This window comes from Pseudophryne corroboree, chromosome 4 (genome assembly GCF_028390025.1).
Source record: "Pseudophryne corroboree isolate aPseCor3 chromosome 4, aPseCor3.hap2, whole genome shotgun sequence".
Classification (NCBI taxonomy): Eukaryota; Metazoa; Chordata; class Amphibia; order Anura; family Myobatrachidae; genus Pseudophryne; species Pseudophryne corroboree.
Window position 1 is genome coordinate 935,690,333 of NC_086447.1, and position 25,047 is coordinate 935,715,379.

The 25,047-nt window shown below is 41.5% G+C and overlaps 1 protein-coding gene across 4 annotated transcripts in view; it reads right to left on the bottom strand.

The window, feature by feature from the left end:
* ESRRG (estrogen related receptor gamma) overlaps positions 1 to 25,047 on the bottom strand; it is a 1,264,625-nt gene that overhangs the window by 464,713 nt on the left and 774,865 nt on the right. For all 4 annotated transcript variants that reach the window (XM_063919111.1, XM_063919106.1, XM_063919101.1 and 1 more), the window contains one exon: positions 10,788 to 10,864. The gene's annotated coding sequence lies outside the window, so the exon portion shown is untranslated. The remainder of the gene's footprint in view (positions 1 to 10,787; positions 10,865 to 25,047) is intronic.

The following is a 25,047-nucleotide window of genomic DNA, read 5'->3' on the forward strand; positions in this document are numbered from 1 at the left end:
CCTTTGTACTTTACTCTATTCCAACCCTCACGTCTTCCCTGTACGGCTTTGAAGAAATGTTATAGCCGGGTATATAAATAGATTATATACTGAGACACATCAAACACTCTACACACCTCTAGATCATTTTGCATTGTCTAAAATGTATCATATATGTAATATTAGGTGTGAGAGTAACAGGAGGCTTTTGGGAGGAAGTATAGAAAATATAGAAAACGACGGGATCTATAGGTCCATAGGGATGAAAGCAGATTCTTCAACTGAAGTTATTCAAAGAGATAGGGCTTCTCCCTAAGTAAGTAGTGGGTGTGGTATAGAAGGTCGACAGTAACAGTGTCTAGGTCGACCACTATTGGTCGTCAGTAACTAGGTCGACAGGGTCTCTAGGTCGACAGGTGAAAAGGTCGACATGAGTTTTTGATGTTTCTTTGGGGGGTCGTTTTCTCCGTACAGTGACCGGGAACCCCAATTAGTGCACCGTGTCCCCTCATGGCTCGCGCTTCAGATTTCTATTCCCAGTCGTAGTCCGCGTGGATCGTTAAGAATGAAAAAGTTCAAAAAAAGAAAAAAATTGTGAAAAACTCATGTTGACCTTTTGACTTGCCGACCTAGAACATGTCGCACTGGTTACTGTCAACCAATAGTGGTCGACCTAGTTACTGAGACCGGATCCCATAAGTAGTCCTCGACTGGCAATAGATATCCCTGGTAATATGTATTGTAGAATTCCTCTTATTTAAATAAAGCATTTTCCCAAAGTCGTCATAATAAATAAATTAACAAACATAACAATGTTATACCCCTTTTCCACTAGCTCAAAAAACACGGGTAAATGCACGGGGGCGCGCATTTACCCGTGTTTTTGGCAAGTGGAAAAGGGTAAACCCGGATCAAGTGACCCGTGAATCCTACCCGGCTATTTACCTGGGTAGGACACGGGAATGATCCGGGTAGGGTGTAGTGTAAACGGGAGCCGTGTCGATGCGACACGGCTCCCGTTTACACTGTATGGATGGGCGGCGCTGGGAGATCATGTGATCTCCCTGCGCCGCCCCTGCCGTGTAGCTAGAAGCGTCACCAACCCGGCATATGCCGGGTTGTGACTGCTAATGGGAAAGGGACCGAGCACGGGTCGCAGCAGGGGGCAGCTCCCGTGTCAGGCTCCCGGCTGCGACCCGTGCTCGTAGGTGTAAAAGGGGTATAAGTGGAAGGGGAATCCCAAGTCCAGCTACCGCCTGTATAGACGGCCGTAAGACTGGCTGTGGTAATGGCAGGAGTATCACCAGGGAACTGGCGATCGCTCAGCTGCCCTGGGATAGTGTTATTAGTAAATTGTGGTGAGAGGCGATCACCTATCTGTTCCATGAGCAGAGATACAGTAACAAATCTTTACTATTGCTGCATATAGGGGGTCATTCCGAGTTGATCGCTCGCTAGCTACTTTTAGCAGCCGTGCAAACGCATTGTCGCCGCCCACAGGGGAGTGTATTTTCTCTTTGCAGAAGTGAGAACGCCTGTGCACCAGAGCGCCTGCAAAATCATTTTGTGCAAAACAAGACCAGCCCTGTAGTTACTCTCCGTGTGCGTTGATTCTAACGACGGAGGGACGGCTTTTGACGTCACACACCCGCCCAGCGTTCGCCCAGCCACACCTGCGTTTTCCCAGCCACGCCTGCGTCGGTTGACACCCAGAAACGCCCCCTTCATGTCAATCTTCCTGCATTCGGCCGTGCGACTGAAAGCTTCACTAGAGCCTGTGCAAAACCACAAAGGACTTCGTACCCGTACGTCGCGCGTGCGCATTGCGGTGCATACGCATGCGCAGATTAGCCGTTTTTTTCACTGATCACTGCGCTGCGAACAACAGCAGCTAGCAATCAACTCGGAATGACCCCCATTATTAGACACATCACTATGGCTCGGTAAACAATACAAACCAGGAATTTTCAACTCCAAATCCTCACGTACCCCAAACAGGTCATGTTTTCAGGATTCCTGTCTGTGGAAATAGGTGGGTTCATTACTGACCAAGGAAAAGTATATTAACCCACCAGTGCATGAACAAAGAAATCCTGAAAACTTGACTTGCCGGGGGTACCTGAAGATATAGGAAATCCCTGCTGTAACCTATGTAAGCAGACGTGGCAGTACTATCAGTGCACACTAACGGTCAGAGCCTAAAATAAGGGAAAAAGGAAACTGCTATAAAGAATTTGGGAGCCAAAGTTCTGATAGGGGACATGGAGAATGACATGCCCCTATAGCGGAACTCTCTGCAGAATAACACACACACATTCCAGCTCTTGTGCAGTTTAAAGCTATTTAATTATACAAAGCTAATTAAAACACTGCATAAGCTTAACCAAAATGTTAAAGTTTAAAACGTATATCATTTTCTATAGCATTTACATTTAATTACAAAATTAAGAACATCTAAGATGATCATGTAAGGAATCTGTATCTGTTGCAAAAGTTGTAGCTAATTTGTGAAACACAAGTAAATGGTTATTTCACTAGTTCCAAATCAAAGTGCATTTATTGACAGAATCAAGCTAAAACGAATAGGGGGGAATTCAATTAGTGCCATTTTTTTCAACCAGTCAAAAAAAAAAGTCACTTTTCGCCTGTTTTTAGGTCGAATTTACATTCGACCTATTCAATGCACGTTCGTTTTTTCGACTGGTTGATCTGGCACTGGTGAAAACCACGTGTATCGGTGAATTCGCCACTGATACATGTGTTGCCCGTTTTTGGTGCAATATGGGCGAAAATTGATTAAAAAATGAATATCCTGTGTCGAATTAGTGCGTTTTTTTGACCAGTCAAAAAAAGGCACTTAATTGAATACCCCCCATAGACTTAATACTACAGCTGCTATCACAAGGTCCGTGTGGGTGTGTACCCAGGTCAGGGGTTCAGATGGAATCACGGATGTAACTGGTGTAGTGCTAGAACTTTGTATTTAGGGATATAACACTGCAGTACAATTGATACTTACGGGGAAAATTAATCAAGACCATTAAAATTTTAGTGTAAAAAAAATTGTCTTTACCGCAGTTTTTTTTGCCCAATGAATTTTTTTCAGGCAATTCAATTAAAGACTTTTTTTTTCAAGTGAAAACACATCCGGGAAAAGTTTCCTGTCCATGTGTTTTCACGACCGTGGCTGTGAAACAACGGCATTTATCAGGGATTTTGTTTGCCCCTGCCTCCAAGCAGGTGATAAAAATCCCAGATAGTTCCGGCTTTCACAGCTAATTAGATAACCCCCTGGGGATCAGTTAACCTCAGTAAATTACCGCGGCTAATTGAATTCCTCCCTTTGCGTCATGTTTACATATGACCCCGTGTGCGGAGTATACACCCACATGAACGTTTTCCTTTATGATTTCAGCACTGAACAAACACTTAAATTGAAAAAGCAACTCACAAAATTAAATATTTCGCTACCAAAGATTATAATAAACACCGCCAACAGTGCAAAGATGGCAACTGAGTCGCCGACTATTCTAGGCCCTGCTAATGGTCAGCGGTTCAGAAGTAGACATCAATGATACTCCTCAGAACAGCGGATAATAGGCTGCTATAACAACGGTATGTCTTTCTTTCCCCTACCCCTCTAGTCCTCAGTTGGGTGGCAAGGAAGTGAGAGTAACATCTTGGCCCCGCGTTCCGCTGTAAAAATCATGTTTCCAGGTCCCCGTACCACACACCTCACTAGGGAACTGGTCAGGATCTGGGATCCTCACTGGGGAGTGGTCAGGATATGGGATCCTCACTGGGGATTGGTCAGGATCTGACCTGTTGAGCCCAGAACTGGGTCCATCCTAGGAATTCTGGGACAGAAGGCAAATATCCACTGTAGTGCTCTATACTGGCCTGAAGCTTTAGGTGAACCTGAATACACCAAGATGCACTGAATTTCTATCCTGCATTTAAAGTCACTATTGTGAGCTGATCACTATTCTGATATCCGCTGATGCCGCACACCATAGGTGAAATACTATGGAGTATATGCAATTGCGGTCGAATTGCAGCAAAAGTCGAAAAACGGGGCATTCTTCGACAAAAAAAACGGACGTTTCAGATTCGACTTTTTCAAATTCGACAGTTGTCAAATTCGACATGTCTGCACTGTTAAAAATGCGGCTTTTCGACAAAAGTATATTCAATTGAAGAATGTCGATTCGACAACAGTGCTTTTCGACAGTAATTTTGTCAATTTCATTCCGCCTCACTTTGCTGACGGAATCTAATAAAAAAAAATGTAAAACATTTTTTTTGTGTTTTTTTTTATTGCTAATAGCATATCTATTTATATTAGAAGGGATTATGTACTTGGTTTGTCTATTAGGAGACACAAGTATTATTTATATATTTTTTAAAAGAATATATTTTTTTTAACTGACTAAAATGAGAGAGCATGGTTTTCAGTGGGAAGGGGTGGGAATGGGTTAAAATCAAGAAAAAAAAATGCGTGGGGTCCCCCCTCCTAAGCATAACCAGCCTCGGGCTCTTTGAGCAGGTCCTGGTTGTAAAAATACGGGGGAAAAATGGACAGGGGATCCCCCGTATTTTTAGAACCAGCACCGGGCTCTGCGTCCGGTCCTGGTGCAAAAAATACGGGGGACAAAAAGCGTACGGGTCCCCCGTATTTTTAACACCAGCACCGGGCTCCACTAGCTGGAGAGATAATGCCACAGCCGGGGGACACTTCGTCCCTTCGGCCGTGGCATTAAATCCCCAACTAGTCATCCCTGGCCGGGGTACCCTGGAGGAGTGGGGACCCCATAAATCAAGGGGTCCCCTTCTCCAGCCACCCAAGAGCCAGGGGTGAAGCCCGAGGCTGTCCCCCCATCCATGGGCTGCGGATGGGGGGCTGATAGCCTTGTGTAAAATAAAAGAATATTGTTTTTTGCAGAAGAACTACAAGTCCCAGCAAGCCTCCCCTGCAAGCTGGTACTTGGAGAACCACAAGTACCAGCATGCGATGAAAAAAGGGCCCGCTGGTACCTGTAGTTCTACTGCAAAAAAAATACCCAAATAATAACAGGACACGCACACCGTGATAGTAAAACTTTATTACATACATGCTGACACACACATACTAACCTATGTTCACACGTCGACCTCTGTCCACTCCTCCAAGTAGAATCCAGGGTGTATCTGAAAATAAAGTTATACTCACCTAAATCCAGTGTGGCTGTCCTTTTCTTTTTTGTAATCCACGTACTTGGCAAAAAAACAAACCGCATACCCGATCCACGCACTGAAAGGGGTCCCATGTTTACACAGCGGCTGACCGCGGGTAACCACACCGCTGACCGCAAAGTTCCCACCATTGAAGATAATGGAGCGGCTGTGCAATGCGCTGACAGCTCAGACGCGCATAGCCAATCAGGAGAGTGCCACGATGTGGCGCTCCCTGATTGGCTGAAGGGACCCTCTGTGACAGGAGTCACGGGGGGTCTCAGCATTCGGGGAAAGGGGTCCCATGTGTAAACACGGGACCCCTTTCAGTGCGTGGATCGGGTATGCAGTTTGTTTTTTTGCCAAGTACATGGATTACAAAAACAGAACAGGACACACTGGATTTAGGTGAGTAGAATTTTATTTTCAGGTACCCCGGATTCTACTTGGAGACGTGGACAGAGTCAGCGTGTGAACATAAGTAAGTATGTGTGTGTCGGCATGTATGTAATAAAGTTTTACTTTCACGGTGTGCGTGTCCTGTTTTTATTTGGGTATTTTTTGTAGAAGAACTACAGGTACCAGCGGGCCCATTTTACCCCCGCATGCTGGTACTTGTGGTTCTCCAAGTACCAGCTTGCGGGGGAGGCTTGCTGGGACTTGTAGTTCTTCTGCAAAAAAACAATATTCTTTTACTTTACACAAGGCTATCAGCCCCCCATTCGCAGCCCATGGATGGGGGGACAGCCTCGGGCTTCACCCCTGGCCCTTGGGTGGCTGGAGGGGGGACCCCTTGATTTAAGGGGTCCCCACTCCTCCAGGGTACCCCGGCCAGGGGTGACTAGTTGGGGATTTAATGCCACGGCCGCAGGGACCGGTATAAAAGTGTCCCCCGGCTGTGGCATTATCTCTCCAGCTAGTGGAGCCCGGTGCTGGTGTTAAAAATACGGGGGACCCCTACGCTTTTTGTTCCCCGTATTTTTTGCACCAGGACCGGACGCAGAGCCCGGTGCTGGTTCTAAAAATACGGGGGATCCCCTGTCCATTTTTTCCCCGTATTTTTACAACCAGGACCGGCTCAAAGAGCCCGAGGCTGGTTATGCTTAGGAGGGGGGACCCCACGCAATTTTTTTTAGGGTTTTTTAACCATTTTTGTGCTGTCCGAAAAGTCGAATCCAGGACGCACTTATCCGTCAATTGGTCCGTTTTTCGACAGCGGGACTGTCAAATCCGTTTTTAATTGAATATGTCGAATTCCGGCACCTGCCGGCCGGGATTCGACGGTCGAATTGTGTCGAATTTAAAAACGGGCGAAAAAAAGACGCAATTCGTCCGGAATTGCATATACCCCTATAACTCAGAATAAATACAGTGCAATGTAACATTACTGCCATGAGCTACATAATGCATAACTGTAGACTTGAACTTTTGTCTTACTCATATACATCTTCACAAAACTGTTACATATTGTGCAAAGTGTCTGCTAGTAGAACCATGGAAAGACAGAACGGGTAAGTGCACGGATTTGCTGTAAATCAGGTGAAATTGTGCATAAAAGTGCACGTTTCCGCTTTTCAAAGCCTCATTATAAGATGTTGTTTAGCAATATGTGTTCTGCTCAGCAAGCAAACCCTAAAATGTATGAACAACATCAGTTTGTGCTTTCAGGCTTAATTGTAGGTATTGCGTGTTGCATGCTGAGCAGAGGCGGGTCATCTGTCCCCTCACAGGTTAAGTTTCACATGGATTATCAGCGGCGGAAAGATGACTACCTCTAAAGAGTTTTGGAAGAATAATTCTCGGCACCTTGCTAAGTGGAAGATAAGGGGACTGTCAGGGCAGAGGAGAAGGAAGTGAGATTCTGACTGTAAGATACCGTATTGGGGCTGCACTGGGGGATTTCAACATACAAATGTGCAAATTAGATCATGAAAGCACTGTAGAAATATCCTTTGTAAAACTTGAATAAAATGCTCAGGCCTCGGGGGTGCATTTTGGAAGGATCTCATTTAGCAGGCATATTTAGCAAAATCAGTGCGGAAAAATAAAGAACAGAGCAGCACACACAAATATGGATTTTATTCCCAGAACAGTTCCTATGAAAACACTGCAGAATTTATATTCAGAATCATTAGTTTAGAATTAATAAGCACAATGCACAAAACACAAGCAACTTCTTCCAAATATAATATATTACCACTGCAATACTCTATCCCCTCTTCTGCAAATTTGGGCACATTTATCCTTTCAGGGGTTGGGTCACAGATGAATTGATTAAGGGCTTCTAGAATATATTTCAGCCACAGATGAGATTTGTGGTTCTGATGCCAGATATTGGATATCGGTACCATGGTGGCCAATCCCGGGATCGGCGGGAACCCTGGAATTTAGTGCCAAAAACGGTCGGGATTCAATCCCAGGATTGGAAGCTCCAATCCCGGGGATTGAGGGATCAGCGTTGAGCGTCCACAGGAATCTCAGACGCTGCCCGGCTTCCTTCTTCCGGCTCCGCCCACCCCGGTATATGGTGAGTTATGTGTGCGGGGAGGGCGGGGCGAGGGGGCGGCCACATGGCTAAAAGCCAATCCCGGGTATCCCGGGATTGGCCATTTTTCAATCCCGATACCCAGGATTGAAAAAATGGCCCGGGATTGGCTTCCCTAATCGGTACATAGAGATGAAAATGTAAAAGCTTGGACTCTACAGACTTCCCGCTGTCTACCTTCCCCTACTCATACCCATGACACGGCCCCTGACACCCAGTCCCGTCTCTACTAATCACAGGAGTGGACAATTCCCATTCAATCCGCTCATGTTCTGCTGCTGTGGCCAGTAATGTAGCGGGGCACTAATATGACCAGGGCCGGATGCCCCTGGTGTGATGTCATGAAAAGGGGGATGGGACCAGGAAGCAGGGTGCTGGGATCTGATTGGCTACAGGATGTTCTAGACCCATCCACGAAAAAATTGGGGCCAACCAGGAGCTGATCACTGATAATCTGAAGTGGGTCTGTTCCGGGTCAAACACACCTATAACGGAGGGGCTTTCAAATTTGTTGTTTTTCATTATTATGTCAATGAGATAATTACTCTCTTTTCAAAGGTGATGTTTCACTGTTGTGACAGTCATTTCCCCCAAACCTTGATTTAAGACAGAAAGCCCAAATTTTAGGAATCGATTCTGACATCCTGTATACGTCTGTGCCAGGTGGGAAAGTCGGGAGATGTCTCCTGTTTACCACAAACACTGGTGTGTGTGTGTGGAAATAAGGGAATGCTAGGATAAGAGGGTCTATGGGTAAGGGCACATGCCCCAGGCCCTCCTCCGACCCTTATTAAAACCCCTTTCCCACTAGCTCAAAAAACACAAGTAAATGCACGGGGGCGCACATTTACCCGTGTTTTTTGCTAGTGGAAACGGCTCCCTCTGCATAAACCCGGATCAAGTGATCCGGGAATACTACCCGGGTAGCTTACCGGGTTGAACACGAGTTCAACCTGGTAAGCTGTGCAGTGTAAACGGAAGCCGTGTCGATGCGACATGGCTCCCGTTCACAGTCTATGGAAGGGCGACGCTGAGAGATCATGTGATCTCCCAGCGCCGCCCCTGCCGCATCACAGCAAGCGTCACCAACCCGGCAATATGCCGGGTTGGTGAGTGCAGTGGGAAAGGGGGCTCTGATGCGGTTCGCAGCCGAGTAGCACCCGTGTCAGGCTCCCGGCTGCGACCTGCATCACTAGTGGAAAAGGGGTATTAGAGGCCACGTCCCCATAAGGATGCAGACCTGAGAGCATTGTGACATGGCCACGTCTGCTGTCTGGATTCCTGGATCTGACATTAGGAGGTGTAGACAACCGAGGATTATCAACAATATTGTGTGACCAACCTAAAGCCTTCACCTGATGAGCTGTCAACATCAACTTCAAAGACACTGCAGATGTAAGTTGTGTAATTGGTGGTGGGTAGATTTTTTCATTATCTCTACAATTTTAGTCCATAAAATGGAAACCTAATTCAACCACCACTCAACCATGTGATAGATCATAACAAACATCTCAACCATGTGATAGATCATAACCAACATCTCAACCATGTGATAGATCATAACCAACATCTCAACCATGTGATAGATCATAACAAACATCTCAACCATGTGATAGATCATAACAAACATCTCAACCATGTGATAGATCATAACAAACATCTCAACCATGTGATAGATCATAACCAACATCTCAACCATGTGATAGATAATAACCAACATCTCAACCATGTGATAGATCATAACAAACATCTCAACCATGTGATAGATCATAACCAACATCTCAACCATGTGATAGATAATAACCAACATCTCAACCATGTGATAGATCATAACAAACATCTCAACCATGTGATAGATCATAACCAACATCTTAACCATGTGATAGATAATAACCAACATCTCAACCATGTGATAGATAATAACCAACATCTCATGTATCAGTTCACTACAGAGAAATGTCATTTTACCACAAGTGCTTACATATTCCTTAAATGAATTACTTTGCATATTGTAGACATTATGAAAGGTTATTTACTAACGTTGGTCATAGGCATAACTTACACCCATCACAAGTTCAGTAGAACAGTCCTTATATGAGGGCTCTGAGCTGCGGCACTGTCCTCGTAGATGAGGTATGTCCACTTACAGCGGGTCTGGATGGTTCCGCCAGCACCTACCACGATGCGGACACGTCGCCATGCCCGTATTCCGATACACTCACCTATGGTGATGGGAGCTATGCTCAAAGGTGCCAATCTAAACTATAACCATGTCACTCAATCAGCAATGAGCTTTTATGATTGAGTGCAAGGATGAAAGCAAATGTTTTATTGGCTGCTACCATTTCAGTGCATATTTGCACCATTGGGCAATGCTAGTAAATCAACCTCATTAATGAGTTAGGCATGGTACAATGGTAATAGTCCCCGCCGGTACAGCAGCCAGCATTCCCGTTAAGTCAGTCCTCGTTAGTATAGTGGTAAGTGTCCCCTCCTGGTTTTGGGAGACCTCCAGCTTCCCAATCTTCTGGCTTTATAGACTTTTCATACACAAGTAACTTACAGCTGATATAATGACATCAAAGTGATCTGAAGAAACGTGGCATCTGCTGGCGTGTCCAGAGATACCACACAGTGACCACTTCACACACACACATGGTAGAACCAATCTGGGTATGCTGAGGAAAAGATTGCCGCTTTAAAGATCCATCCAGACTCATATGAAATCTCGCACTTTCTCTTCCTTGCAGACGATTATATTTAAACCATTGTGGGTAAATGTAATAGCCTGCAACTTTCAGGCATCGGCGAGTTCCCAGCGAGTCTGCCCTGTGCATTAAAGGGGCAATCATTTAAACGGTTGTATGTTGATGTAAATAGCATGGAGAAGACGTAATGATCTTGGGCAGGCAGTTATTCCATATAGTAACTGATGCTTGCTAAATAATAGGTGAATAACTGATTTCTAGACATGATACACACAGATACAATGAATATACTTTAGTCTACAGGCTTGCATGCCGTAAATGAAATCCAATGTTCCCGGTCCTACCTTTCTTGAACACAGTACACTTTCTAAATTTCTACCTCAAAGGTCATATCCTTACGGCCCGTCCAGAAAATGTGATTCTGAAAAAAAGTGACACAAATAATCTTTTTAAACTATATTTACAGGACAAGTTATTATCAACACACAAAATAAGAGGCTCTGACTGTGTTAGTATTAATCTTATCAAACAATAACAATGAGGGGTTTACAGTGCTGTATTGCGATGTACAGGCAGCAGAAAACCTTCCAACACTTAGACCTAAATAGCCCAGGTGTGCCAGAAACGGCCACTTCTCACTGAAACTCCGCCTACTTTCACCTAAACTTTTTGGACCACTAGCGAGGTTAACGCATCATGCTTCATCATCATATAACATCCTCCTCTTATTTATTCCTGCCCACCAGTATTCCCCAGCGGCTACCTATAGTATGAAACGTAGCCAAATATGGTTTATTTCCTCTAGTTGTGTCTGTAGTCTGCTGATTGTACTGATTGCAGTAATGTACCCCACCTCTCCCCCTCTAGTGGCCTCACCTTTAAGGACCCGCAGGGGCTCGGGGAGACATTGCTGGTCTGGACTGCAGTTACCGTAGTGAGCAGTACCTTTACACCCTGTGTAAAGTATGAGGGTACCGGAACCGCTACACATGGCGGAGCATCTAAGTAGTGTCTAGGTGAATAAGGTCACATCTGTAGGCAACAGATACGTTATAAACGCAGCACATGATTGGACAGCCGAACAACAAGGTGCAACAATCTGCAGCCCGTCTATGCCACTACTTAAAGGATAAAAAAAGGGGCAGACTAGATGGGCCAAGTGGTTCTTATCTGCCGTCAAATTCTATGTTTCTATGTTACTTATTCAGTGCGGATGATTTTCTTTATGTCTTCCACGCTCTATCTTGTAGAAATCCTCGTATGCAGTGTCGGACTGGGGCAAGAAGGGCCCACCGGGGAATGCAGTGGTAGGGGCCCATGTTTAGGGGAGTGGTCAGTCTCCAGAGGGGGTGTGGCCAGCCGTTGCATTGGATTGCCTAACCATTAGTGAGTGCATGGGCTGGGCCCCTTGACAAATATATAATTACTGCTAGTGCGTGCATGATAATGTACCAGATAAATATTGGCAATACACTGTAGAGAATACATTATAGTCCTGTGCAGTATAAGGTAACATGTATAATGTATAATTCACTGTAGAGAATATACCATAGTCCTCTGCAGTATAATGTAACATATGTATAATGTATAATGCAGTGTAAAGAATACACCATAGTCCTGTGCAGTATAAGGTAACATATGTATAATGCACTGTAGAGAATACACCATAGTCCTGTGCAGTATAATGTAACATATGTATAATGTAGAATGCACTGTAGAGAATACACCATAGTCCTGTGTAGTATAAGGTAAAATGTATAATGTATAATGCACTGTAGAGAATACACCATAGTCCTGTGCAGTATAAGGTAACATATGTATAATGTATAATGCACTGTAGAGAATACACCATAATCCAGTGCAGTATAATGTAACATATGTATAATGTATAATGCACTGTAGAGAATACACCATAGTCCTGTACAGTATAATGTAACATATGTATAATGTACAGTAGAGGATACACCATAGTCCTGTGCAGTATAATGTAACATATGTATAATGTATAATGCACTGTAGAGAATACACCATAGTCCTGTGCTGTATAATGTAACATATGTATAATGTATAATGCACTGTAGAGAATACATCATAGTCCAGTATAAGGTAACATGTATAATGTATAATGCACTGTAGAGAATACACCATAGTCCTGTGCAGTATAATGTAACATATGTATAATGTATAATGCACTGTAGAGAATACACCATAGTCCTGTGCTGTATAATGTAACATATGTATAATGTATAATACACTGTAGAGAATACACCATAGTCCTGTGCAGTATAATGTAATATATGTATAATGTACTGTAGAGAATACACCATAGTCCTGTACAGTATAATGTAACATATGTATAATGTATAATGTACTGTAGAGGATACACCATAGTCCTGTGCAGTATAATGTAACATATGTATAATGTATAATGCACTGTAGAGAATACACCATAGTCCTGTGCTGTATAATGTAACATATGTATAATGTATAATGCACTGTAGAGAATACATCATAGTCCAGTATAAGGTAACATGTATAATTTATAATGCACTGTAGAGAATACATTATAGTCCTGTGCAGTATAATGTAACATATGTATAATGTATAATGCACTGTAGAGAATACATCATAGTCCAGTATAAGGTAAAATGTATAATGTATAATGCACTGTAGAGGATACATTATAGTACTGTGCAGTATAATGTAACATATGTATAATGTATAATGCACTGTAGAGAATACACCATAGTCCTGTGCAGTATAATGTAACATATGTATAATGTATAATGTACTGTAGAGAATACACCATAGTCCTGTGCAGTATAATGTAACATATGTATAATGTATAATGCACTGTAGAAAATATACCATAGTCCTGTGCAGTATAATGTAACATATGTATAATGTATAATGCACTGTAGAGAATACACCATAGTCCTGTGCAGTATAATGTAACAAATGTATAATGCACTGTAGAGAATACACCATAGTCCTGTGCAGTGTAATGTAACATATGTATAATGTATAATGCACTGTAGAGAATACACCATAGTCCTGTGCAGTATAATGTAACATATGTATAATGTATAATGCACTGTAGAGAATACACCATAGTCCTGTGCAGTATAATGTAACATATGTATAATGTATAATGCACTGTAGAGAATACACCATAGTCCTGTGCAGTATAATGTAACATATGTATAATGTATAATGCACTGTAGAGAATACACCATAGTCCTGTGCAGTATAATGTAACATATGTATAATGTATAATGCACTGTAGAGAATACATTATAGTACTGTGCAGTATAATGTAACATATGTATAATGTATAATGCACTGTAGAGAATACATTATAGTACTGTGCAGTATAATGTAACATATGTATAATGTATTATGCACTGTAGAGAATACACCATAGTCCTGTGCAGTATAATGTAACATATGTATAATGTATAATGCACTGTAGAGAATACACCATAGTCCTGTGCAGTATAATGTAACATATGTATAATGTATAATGCACTGTAGAGAATACACCATAGTCCTGTGCAGTATAATGTAACATATGTATAATGCACTGTAGAGTATACACCATAGTCCTGTGCAATATAATGTAACATATGTATAATGTATAATGCACTGTAGAGAATACACCATACTCCTGTGCAGTATAAGGTAACATATGTATAATGTATAATGCACTGTAGAGAATACACCATAGTCCTGTGCAGTGTAATGTAACATATGTATAATGTATAATGCACTGTAGAGAATACACCATAGTCCTGTGCAGTATAATGTAACATATGTATAATGTATAATGCACTGTAGAGAATACACCATAGTCCTGTGCAGTATAGTGTAACATATGTATAATGTATAATGCACTGTAGAGAATACACCATAGTCATGTGCAGTATAATGTAACAAATGTATAATGCACTGTAGAGAATACACCATAGTCCTGTGCAGTGTAATGTAACATATGTATAATGTATAATGCACTGTAGAGAATACACCATAGTCCTGTGCAGTATAATGTAACATATGTATAATGTATAATGCACTGTAGAGAATACACCATAGTCCTGTGCAGTATAATGTAACATATGTATAATGTATAATGCACTGTAGAGAATACATTATAGTACTGTGCAGTATAATGTAACATATGTATAATGTATAATGCACTGTAGAGAATACACCATAGTCCTGTGCAGTATAATGTAACATATGTATAATGTATAATGCACTGTAGAGAATACACCATAGTCCTGTGCAGTATAATGTAACATATGTATAATGTATAATGCACTGTAGAGAATACACCATAGTCCTGTGCAGTATAATGTAACATATGTATAATGTATAATGCACTGTAGAGTATACACCATAGTCCTGTGCAATATAATGTAACATATGTATAATGTATAATGCACTGTAGAGAATACACCATAGTCCTGTGCAGTATAAGGTAACATATGTATAATGTATAATGCACTGTAGAGAATACACCATAGTCCTGTGCAGTATAATGTAACATATGTATAATGTATAATGCACTGTAGAGAATACACCATAGTCCTGTGCAGTATAATGTAACATATGTATAATGTATAATGCACTGTAGAGAATACACCATAGTCCTGTGCAGTATAATGTAACATATGTATAATGTATAATGCACTGTAGAGAATACACCATAGTCATGTGCAGTATAATGTAACATATGTATAATGCACTGTAGAGAATACACCATAGTCCTGTGGAGTGTAATGTAACATATGTATAATGTATAATGCACTGTAGAGAATACACCATAGTCCTGTGCAGTATAATGTAACATATGTATAATGTATAATGCACTGTAGAGAATACACCATAGTCCTGTGCAGTATAATGTAACATATGTATAATGTATAATGCACTGTAGAGAATACACCATAGTCCTGTGCAGTATAATGTAACATATGTATAATACACTGTAGAGAATACACCATAGTCCTGTGCAGTATAATGTAACATATGTATAATGTATAATGCACTGTAGAGAATACACCATAGTCCTGTGCAGTATAATGTAACATATGTGTAATGTATAATGCACTGTAGAGAATACACCATAGTACTGTGCAGTATAATGTAACATATGTATAATGTATAATACACTGTAGAGAATACACCATAGTCCTGTGCTGTATAATGTAACATATGTATAATGGATAATGCACTGTAGAGAATACACCATAGTCCTGTGCAGTATAATGTAACATATGTATAATGCACTGTAGAGAATATACCATAGTCCTGTGCAGTATAATGTAACATATGTATAATGTACTGTAGAGAATACACCATAGTCCTGTGCTGTATAATGTAACATATGTATAATGTACTGTAGAGAATACACCATAGTCCAGTATAAGGTAACATGTATAATGTATAATGCACTGTAGAGAATACAAGATAGTCCTGTTCAGTATAATGTAACATATGTATAATGTATAATGCACTGTAGAGAATATACCATAGTCCTGTGCAGTATAATGTAACATATGTATAATGTATAATGCACTGTAGAGAATACAAGATAGTCCTGTGCAGTATAAGGTAACATATGTATAATGTATAATGCACTGTAGAGAATACAAGATAGTCCTGTGCAGTATAATGTAACATATGTATAATGTATAATGCACTGTAGAGAATACAAGATAGTCCTGTGCAGTATAATGTAACATATGTATAATGTATAATTCCAGTACACAGTCTGGAACCTGATCACTAGAGCAGGAGGAGGGCCCCCAGGCAGCGGGGCCCAGCGGTGGTTTCCCCTGTTCCCCTGTGGGCCAGTGAGACACTACTCGTATGTTCATGATTTTTAACTAAAATGAGTTGTAACTAATGGTAGCCTCTATAGCAACCGATCACTTAAATATAACGTGTAGGATTAAACGTAATTTGCACCTAAATGACAGTGAACTCTATGTGAACAGAGCTCTTTGTAATTATGCCAAACACGACAGCTTATGTTCTGTAAGCTACACACACCAAAGTGGCCATTTGGGCTGTTTTCTGGCTGCAATGTCCCATTTAAATCTGTAAACTGCCACTTCGCAGTGTATAAAACCTGGAAATAACACATCAGCAATGTATCGTACAAAAGGCGTCTCGCTCTTTATAGCGCTGCTCTGGAAGCCCAGCGAAAAAATACCCGCTAAATAAAATAGAAAATAAAAATACCAGGCAAAATCAGTTAAGCTCCAATTTAGCTAATTACATTCTCCCTCCCCCCCACAGGAGATATAATTACATGAAACAAAACAAACAGAGTCCAAAATCGAGCAGAGAAATGAAAGCCATCTTAGAAGAGAACAAAGGAGGAGAAAAATATCTTGTGTTCTTTTTAACTTCTGCTGTTACTCGAGCGCCCACTGAGATGAGTGGGGCGCGTGGAGAGAGGCGATACTTGCCCACAAACAAGAACACATATAAAAGATGTTTCTGCAAAAACAAAGGAAAAAAAATACAAGAAGAAATAATTGCAATAGTTGGTTAAAGCCATTTCTGCACGCTATTAGTTTTCATTAAGCTGTCAGAGCGCCATTATATCCTAATTTAAACTGTGGCTTCTAATGCTCACTTGAAGATAACGCAAGTCTTGTTTTTCTGTTTGAGGTTCCGGCTTTGCTCCGCTCAAACCATAAGTGCTCAGAGCTTTGACGTGATTAATAGCAGAGCATCTCCATTTAAATACAGCCCATGTTTCCAATCTTCTAGCACTGACTACTTCCCTCCGCGTTACACAGCAGCTCATACAAATCAAACAATGGTTCTGTCGTTTATTTATTCTCTTCTTTTACCAAAAGCAGAACCACTGGATCCCTACATAGTCCCACCGGCCTGTCTATGTGCCCTCAGACGCACGGTCTACTCACTAGTGGCAATCTCTCTGGTGGCAACTCACTAGTGGCAACAAGACAAGTCCCACAGAGGTCAGAAGGTTGCTGGAAAGCCTTCTCCATCGGACGTGTAATTGCCTCTTGATAGTTACTGGTCATGGCCAGAATTAATTAATAAGAGAAGCAGGCCATGACTTCAGAGGGCAGTCTACAATGGGCAAGCCCTGCCAGCCCAATCTGGCCGTTATCCGTACTTCAGCCCAAAGCCCATATAACATGGCTGATGTCTTTCCTACAGACCTGTGAGTGACCAAGCTCTTCATATAATCATATTATTTATTTATTAACTGTTTATATGGGTTCAGTATGAAATACCGGTGGTCAGGATCCTGACATCAGAGGGGGTAAGAATTTTTACCGTCCCCTACCCCTAACCCTCGAGAGGTGGCAGCTAGGGCTAAGCCTCCCTAGTGCCTGACCCTAACTCCCTCTTGTGCCTAACCCTCTAAATCTCCCCACCCTTCAACCCTAACCCCAATACTTACCTTTGGGATGACGGCTGTTGGTGTTCCTGCACCGGCATCCTGAGTGTTGGGATTTCCGACCGCCGGGATGCCGAACGCATCCCGTTTATACAGTGCCTACAAAGTGTGAAGTGCTTTACATAAATGAGGCTTACATTATAAATTTCCTACCTTTTATTTATTTCAGAAGCCAATTAAACTACCATTATGGGGGAATTCAATTACAGTAGCTGCGGTAAATTACCGCGGCTAATTGATCCCCAGGGAATAATTCTATTGATGCCGATAGCTGACATTATCAGGGATTTTGTGTCACCAGTCCTTAGGTAGGAGAAGCAAAATCTGTGATAAGTGGCGTTAATTCGCGTCCATGATTGCAAAAACACATGCATCCGGGAACTTATCCTCTTTTTCCCATTCCACGAGAAAAAAGGTAATTAATTGAATTGCCTGAAAAAAAAAACATTGGGCTAAAAATTGTGAAAAGCAATTACCACAGCTAATTGAATTCTCCCCTATGTCTTTTAATTGTGGGCCCTGGGTGGAATTGAACTCTTGCCCTCACTATAGGCGGCCATATTACCACTATATACAACCCCTATCTTTGTCCATCACCATATGCAACCTGATACGGACATAAGACTTGCCCCATACCCAACACAAACATTTAACAGTTTTGAATATTTGCAGTATTTGGATACTCGTAGTTCATCCTCCTGTCCTATATCAGTAATGGCGCCTTTTGCAGAATTTATAATCTACGGCGGTCAATGAATTCTACTCTGTGGTGTGATTGGTCAAAGTGAGGATGAATGAAAATCAAGATGGACATTGGACATTTAAAAAAAAAATATTTACCTCTCTACTGCTGAACATTAAAAGCCCCTTATCCAGAACATCCTGACGGTGTGGCCCTGTGTAACCCAACCTGAGGATCTGGCTGCCATGCTGTGTTATTATTACTAGGGCCTTAAACTAAACTAACCAGTTACTTCCAATTGTTGCTCTTACAGACTCTCAAAACACAGTTATATCCAATTCTGTAAACCTGTGTAGCATCCTTAGGCAGCAAAAATACACAAGTCAGTCTGATGATATTAATTATTAGCTGGAGAGCATCGGAAAAAAAGTCAGAAACACAAAGCTGCCTATTTAGTAAAACTTACAGGAGGTCAACAGACAGAAGCTGAAGTCAACTGAAGGTGTAAAATAACCTTTAAATAGTCGCTACAATAAAAACGATACACTTTATCAACTTATAAGGGCTCTTAGAAATTCCCTGTGATTTACAGCAAGGCTGCACAGTAACTTGTCAGTGGGAATAGAAGCTTTGGAAAACCGCAGGCTAAAAAAAAAATACACATTCACAATGTAAGATTTAGTCTTCAAATTATTCTGTCAGTCTTATGACAATTTAATTTTATTTTTTTTATCTTGTGTTTCTTTATTCAGTTTAGGTAGCAAAGTCTCGTCAATATCTTATTCAGGTGTAGCATGAAAAAGTCTAACAACCCTGGGCTGCCAGCCAAGCCTGGATCTGACTGACGCTTGCTTAACTGAGCAAAGATTTGCTCCGCTTCAAAAAGGAACTCGCCGATACTAGAACCAGTAGTGACAGCGGAGGTCTGGGCTTGAATGTTAACAAAGCTTTCTCCTGCATGTGCTCAGGGAGGTGGAACTGGCACTTAAACTCCACGCTAAGACTTCAATCTTCTTCTAGCTCCTAATTTGCCTCAGATGCAAACTCTGAGTTTTCATAAAAGCAAATCATTAGAAGAGATACACAAGTGCGAAAAATCGTCGTCTTTATCCAAAAATCATTTTCGTCCCTTTATAAAGGATATTTGTGGCTATTAGCTGAGATAATGGAAGGATGAATTTGCTGTTTCTAAATATGAATCAGATGAATACATTAAAAAGAAACAATCCAATATCAAACCAAATGCTATTTCTAAAATGCAATAAACCCTAAAAATACAAAATTTTGTAGATGAAAACCCCCCAAAACAATTTCTAACAATCGCAAACATCAATGGAAAAGTTTCTATAGCAAATGTTATTTAAAACACAGCAAAAATCCCTAGACAATACATTTTTCTTTTAGCAGATGTGCTCATTAATCCACCCAAATGCACAGTTACATTCTCATTTATTGAACAGTCCTCCTAAAAACATTCCTGATTTTTGTGGGTTCCTGGGAATCAACATGGTGGAAAAAGGAAAAAAATGACACTTTAAAAAGTCCTGCCTATAACTTTACATACAGGGAAAAAAAATATTATTAATAATAAAAAAATCATTATTATTATTATTATTATTATTATTAATAATAATAATACCTATAACTTTACAAACAGGAATAATAAAAATATTATTAATAATAAAATATCATTATTATTATAATTAATAATAATAATAATAATACTACCTATAACTTTACAAACAGAAATAATAATACTCAACAAATAATAATAATAAAAAATCCCTGCATCTGGTATGTGAATATGTGTTTTTGCCTAATTTAGCGATGTTGAGTTCAGTAAAAAAAAATTCAGACTTTCTATATCACTTCACATTTATTACATACGTACAAATAACAAAAGCGGTAATAGCTGTATCTAAAAAGATAAGTGAAAATTTCAATTAATCTCTATGGAATTTAAATATTCTCATCATATTCATCAATAAAATACTAACCAAACTACAAAAACGCTTAAAAACTGCAGAAACTTAATTTCAGAACCTCTTTAACAATCCAAATTAGCATTACTGTAATCTATCTATCTATCTATCTATCTATCTATCTATCTATATATATATATATATATATATATATATATATATATATATATTTACAGGTTGAGTATCCCATATCCAAATATTCCGAAATACGGAATATTCCGAAATACGGAATTTTTTGAGTGAGACCGAGATAGTGAAACCTTTGTTTTCTGATGGCTCAATGTACACAAACTTTGTTTAATACACAAAGTTATTAAAAATATTGTATTAAATGACCTTCAGGCTGTGTGTATAAGGTGTATATGAGACATAAATTAATTGTGTGAATGTAAACACACTTTGTTTAATGCACTAGGTTATTAAAAATATTAGCTAAAATTACCTTCAGGCTGTGTGTATAAGGTGTATATGAATCATAAATGTATTCTGTGCTTAGACTTGGGTCCCATCACCATGATATCTCATTATGGTATGCAATTATTCCAAAATACGGAAAAATCCGATATCCAAAATACTTCTGGTCCCAAGCATTTTGGATAAGGGATACTCAACCTGTATATATGTATATATATATATATATATAAATATATATATCTATCTATATATATATATATATATATAAAATGTATTATTATTTACAAGTAAATGTATGTACATTTGTTCTTCATAGGTTCTTACATGCAGGCGTTCCCAACCTCAAGGCTCACTAATAGTTCAGGTGTTAGTGATGTCCATGCTTAAAAGCAGGCAACTTAGTTAGTGATTCAGTTATTTTGATTTAAACATCTGTGCTGAAGCCTGGCTATCGCTATATCCTGGACTGTTGTGTGCCTTGAGGACAGAGGTTGGAAAAGCCTGCTACATGGCTTGATGGATCTGGACCAAACTTGGTACACAAACCCTTCATTATCCAACTTAAAATACTGGTGGGCTTTAAACTGAAAAAAAAAAAAACCCCAAAAAAAACAAAAACAAAGAAACAACACTTTAGGGACCAATGAAATATCTGATATATATATATATATATATATATATATATATAAAATTAATTGGTCTGTTTGTTTGTCCAGTTATACATTCGGACACCCCTGCATCGATTGGGATGAAACAAATGTGAGGTGGTCCAGTTGGATCCTGGTCAGGTTTTAGGTGGGATAGGGTTCCAGTTGGACCTCACGGCGCAATGCGCCAGGCAAAACTTTGACTCAGGGAGCCTGTTCTGGGCCTGCCACTTGATGTATTTGGGAGAAAACTTCAGTGGAAACATTGCATCCCAGAAGACATACTATGGGGTTAGGGTTGGTCAGACCGCACAGCGGAATGCACCGGGCCGGACTGTGACCCAGGGAGTCTGTTCTGGGCCTTCCACTGGATGGATTTAGGAGAAAACTTCACAGAGTGGAGACATTGGATTCCAGAAGACATACTAGGGGGTTAGGGTTGGTCAGACCGCACAGCGGAATGCACCGGGCCGGACTGTGACCCAGGGAGTCTGTTCTGGGCCTTCCACTGGATGGATTTAGGAGAAAACTTCACAGAGTGGAGACATTGGATTCCAGAAGACATACTAGGGGGTTAGGGTTGGTCAGACCGCACAGCAGAATGCACCGGGCCGAACTGTGACCCAGGGAGTCTGTTCTGGGCCTTCCACTGGATGGATTTAGAAGAAAACTTCACAGAGTGGAGACACTGGATTCCAGAAGACATACTAGGGGGTTAGGGTTGGTCAGACCGCACAGCGGAATGCACCGGGCCGGACTGTGACCCAGGGAGTCTGTTCTGGGCCTTCCACTGGATGGATTTAGGAGAAAACTTCACAGAGTGGAGACACTGGATTCCAGAAGACATGCTAGGGGGTTAGGGTCAGTCAGACCGCACAGCAGAATGCACCGGGCAGGACTGTGACCCAGGGAGTCTGTTCTGGGCCTTCCACTGGATGGATTTAGAAGAAAACTTCACAGAGTGGAGACACTGGATTCCAGAAGACATACTAGGGGGTTAGGGTTGGTCAGACCGCACAGCGGAATGCACCGGGCCGAACTGTGACCCAGGGAGTCTGTTCTGGGCCTTCCACTGGATGGATTTACGAGGAAACTTCACAGAGTGGAGACACTGGATTCCAGAAGACATACTAGGGGGTTAGGGTTGGTCAGACCGCACAGCGGAATGCACCGGGCCGAACTGTGACCCAGGGAGTCTGTTCTGGGCCTTCCACTGGATGGATTTACGAGGAAACTTCACAGAGTGGAGACACTGGATTCCAGAAGACATACTAGGGGGTTAGGGTTGGTCAGACCGCACAGCGGAATGCACCGGGCCGGACTGTGACCCAGGGAGTCTGTTCTGGGCCTTCCACTGGATGGATTTAGGAGAAAACTTCACAGAGTGGAGACACTGGATTCCAGAAGACATGCTAGGGGGTTAGGGTCAGTCAGACCGCACAGCAGAATGCACCGGGCAGGACTGTGACCCAGGGAGTCTGTTCTGGGCCTTCCACTGGATGGATTTAGAAGAAAACTTCACAGAGTGGAGACACTGGATTCCAGAAGACATACTAGGGGGTTAGGGTTGGTCAGACCGCACCGCGGAATGCACCGGGCCGAACTGTGACCCAGGGAGTCTGTTCTGGGCCTTCCACTGGATGGATTTACGAGGAAACTTCACAGAGTGGAGACACTGGATTCCAGAAGACATACTAGGGGGTTAGGGTTGGTCAGACCGCACAGCGGAATGCACCGGGCAGGACTGTGACCCAGGGAGTCTGTTCTGGGCCTTCCACTGGATGGATTTAGAAGAAAACTTCACAGAGTGGAGACATTGGATTCCAGAAGACATACTAGGGGGTTAGGATCCCAGTTGGACCTTCCGTTGATGTACGCTGGGCAGAACTTTGACACAAGGAGCCTGTTCTGGGCCTTCCACTGGATGGATTTGGATGTAAACTTTAATAAACTGTAATAACTGACTATAATAACCATAAATCAATAAACTAAAATAAAAATGGAGGTGGGAAGACAAAAATGTTGAGTACCCAAAAGCCTTGGAATAGCAACACTGATAACAGAAGGAAAACTTTAACCACATCTTGCAATGGAAAAGTGATTATAAAACTGAACAGAACAAAACGCTGGGGATTAGGGCTCCTGGCGACACCCCAAAAACAAAAAAAACATCACTGGGCAGCCACCTCATGGGTGTGTTGGAAGAGCTACTAAGCTATTAATTATTTTAATATGTTGACAGTTACATCCAACTCGTTGATAATTTAATAACTAGAAAATGTAATCCCGGGCAACACCGGGCACTTCAGCTAGTTGTTAATAAAAGATAAAATGTGAAGTCACTTTGCTTTAGGGAAATAGGATGTTGGCACTTTCCATTTGTACAGTGTCTCATTGATCTCTCTAACAAGGAACCAGCAATAGCCCTCATCAATGCAGGGTCCCAATGTCCTTGGTAGCAATGCTCCATTGTCAGAATGTCTTGGTGAAAACGTTCCCAATAGTTCATTCATGATGGACACGCAGTTGGTCTCTTCTCTGTTCCCTAAGAATCCAAGCACATTAGCCTTGAAGAGGACCAAGCAGCAGACTCAATTTATGTAAATTTAGTGATAAATATTTAATTTAATTTGTAAGCAGTTTCCATATTTGGGGGCCAATGAATATGTCTCCTTATAGCTTTGCTTCACTTAACTTCGGAAACTTTTCCTACAGATAAATTAAAGCTTAAGGTTTTCTTTATCCAGAGCTTTCACAAAATTCTTCATTAGGCCAAACTTAATGTGAAGCAGCGGTAAATGATTTAATGTGCCTCAGCCAATGGAGCGTACTGGGCGATTTTCTCTCCAGCAACACAGGTTTCGCTCTCTCTGGCCACTTGTTTGAGATATACTGATTCTTAGCGTATCTGCTTTCCCATGAACACAAAAATTACATATTCAAAATATCTCTAAAACCACGAGGGTTCCATCCCAATGCAGACTACCTCTGGGCCCCTCCTGGCACCCTAGCCGGTGAGTATCGGAGTAACAATATGAAGATAGCATAACGCTTCTGGCACTACAAATGCCAGCATACACTATGACAACATGCCTATGCTGGTAGGCTGGCGCACTTACAGGGGTTGAGTAGGACACATTTACGGCAGCTTTTGTTTCTTGTGCTAATCCGAGTATCCGCACCAGTAGGTAAGTATCTGTGCGTATACATGCCATTGAGTTGCGCCACTCACTGCTGTACCTACAGTACTAAATGTTAGGATCCGTCCAACTGAGATGCGATTTAGGTGGAGCTATATGCTACTTTGAACACATCGCGCCAAGGAACTATATGATACTGCAACCACATTGCGCGCAGGAGCTATATGCTACTGCAACCACATCGCGCCAAGGAGCTATATGCTACTGCAACCACATCATGCCAAGGAGC